General features: G+C 34.4%; 1 long non-coding RNA gene across 1 annotated transcript; it reads left to right on the top strand.

Annotated features, from left to right (window-relative positions):
- The first annotated feature begins 266 nt into the window (after positions 1-266).
- LOC128283497 (uncharacterized) lies at positions 267-1,998 on the top strand. The gene is made up of 3 exons (XR_008273859.1): positions 267-341; positions 809-894; positions 1,715-1,998. It is a non-coding gene; the product is annotated as an uncharacterized LOC128283497 (long non-coding RNA).
- The last annotated feature ends 485 nt before the right edge of the window (positions 1,999-2,483 follow it).

Here is a 2,483-nt window from a genome sequence, read left to right as displayed (position 1 = left end):
AAAATTTCGTGAAGAAATTTTATGCATAAAGTGCTTAATTTGAAATTTGGGACTAAATTGAATAAATTGCAAAACTTGTGTTCTAGAAGTATTTTGCATAAAATTGAATTAGATTATTAATTAGAGGTCCTTAAAAGTAATTTTACCAATTTCTAAGTCTATGGACAAAATTGGACATGGATGGAATTTTGGAAAGTTTAGTAGTAAGGGCATTTTGGTCATTTAGGGGTAAAATGAATTAAAATACAAAATTAAAGCCAATTTTGCTCATCTTCAACCCCATGGCCGAATATAGCAAGGAGAAACCATGGCTAGGGTTTTTCAAGCTTCCAAGCTCGATTGTAAGTCCGTTCTAGCCTCGTTTTTAATGATTTTTACGTTTTTGGAGTCCCGGTAGCTCGATTTAGCTTATGCTAGCAATAATTTAACCTAGGGTTTATATTTGGAAAAATACCCATAGGTGAAATTTGTGTATTTTGGTGTTTTATGATAGAATATGAGGTTTTAAATTATGTTAGACAACTTGTGCTACTCGGTTTTAAGTGAAAACGAGCAAAGGGCTTAATCGGTAAAAATACCTAATAGTCATAAGTACATGTTAGAGTGAGAATTTGATGTTGCCATAGAAGGGAAAAATGATCAGCATGTCATAAAACATAAGAAAATAGGCTGAATTTTAATTTACGAGCTTTGGGGAAAAAGTGTAAATATGCAAAAGTTTAGGGGCAAAATTGTAATTTTTCCAAAATATGATTTTGGGTCAATTTGAATAATGTGAGTCCTAATTAGACTATATTTTAAATGATAGAGCAAGGAAAACTGAAATTCGGGCTAAAATGGGGAAAATACCAAGTTGTGGACGAAATGGTAAAAATAGCCATTTTCGCATACGAGGTAAGTTCATGTGTAAATGTAGTAACATAATTGTCATTTTAAGCAATTTAATGTTGTTTATATGATATGATGCTGATTATTATCATGAAATATTATGCTTTGTGGTTATTGTTGAATAATATGTAATTATGTGAATTACTTGATGAGCATGAACTATCACCGAAGTATCAATTTCGATATTCTGTGGAAGATGGCAAAGATGTGTGATCAAGGAAAACGCCCGTTTGAACCTTAGGAATAGATTAGGATACAAGTGACATGTCACTAGGATGGTTGAGCATCCGAACTCGTTGAGTTGAGTCCGAGTTCACTTATGGATGCGAGCGTCCGAACTCGTTGAGTTGAGTCCGAGTTCGTGAGATGTAACTAGGCATCCGAACTCGTTGAGTTGAGTCCGAGTTCACTTATGGATGCGAACGCCCGAGCTCGTTGAGTTGAGTCCGAGTTCACTTATGGGCGGGTTACATGGTAGCTTGGCTACATATGTGGCACTTATGTGCAAACTTTCCACGTATCCGAATTATATTCCGATATGTTCAACGGGTAAAGTTCTACTCAAATGGAGGAATACTCAAGATGAAAGGGACGTATTGGTAAGTGTTGTGAAATGGATACTTTGAACAGGTATGTACTTAACCCTCGGGTTGAAAACTCGATATAACAACAATATGGTAAGATGATAAATGAAAAGGTGATATGAATGTCTTGGTGATGATTATGCAAATGATGTTTTATGTTTGCTTATATGGTTATGTTACTTGCTATTTGCATGTGAGCTTACTAAGCATTTATGCTTACTCCTCCTTTTCATTCCTTGTAGTGTTGACAAGCCAGCTCGGAAATCGGAAGCGGTCGGAGGCACGCTCACACTATCCGTATACCATCTTGGCATAATGGCTTGTATATTTTGAGTATGGCATGTATAGCATTATAATCATTTTATATATATGGTCTTATGATATGGTTATTGAGTGGTATGAAAATAGAAATGCTTGGTAATGATTAGCCATTGGAATGGCTAATCATGATCATATTTGGTATTATGTATGTCAAATTGCTAGCTAATCCATGGAAACCATGAAATAGGTAAAATTTACCATAAAATAGATTCAGACAGCAGCAGTGACGTGAGTTTGAAAAATCACTAAAAATAGTAGAAATGGAATTAAATAATGAATAAGTTATGGAATCGAAGCTTGATGAGTCTATTTTCATATGAAATAAGCGAAACAGGTATATGAGCTATATTTTATGAGATGTTTAAATTTTTGTGAAACAGGGCCAGAGCGATTTCTGGATCCCCTATTATGACTTTGGAAATTCACCATAAATTTTACAAAGATAATTAGAAGTCACGCTTTATATGTACAGATTCCTTATTGAGTCTAGTTTTATTAGAGATAAACGGCATAGTCATTGAAGGTCTGTATAGGGAGATATCTGATTCGTAATACACAGAGGTCAGAGTAGTTGAACCCTGAAACAGGGAGACTTTAACTAATAAACTGTACTAATTGGCCCAACCAAAATTCTAGAAAAAATTAGTAGATATATATATGAGTCTAGTTTCAGGAAAAATTTACGAATTG

This window comes from Gossypium arboreum, chromosome 11 (assembly GCF_025698485.1).
Source record: "Gossypium arboreum isolate Shixiya-1 chromosome 11, ASM2569848v2, whole genome shotgun sequence".
Taxonomy (NCBI): domain Eukaryota; kingdom Viridiplantae; phylum Streptophyta; class Magnoliopsida; order Malvales; family Malvaceae; genus Gossypium; species Gossypium arboreum.
This window is presented reverse-complemented; position numbering and strand designations above follow the sequence as displayed.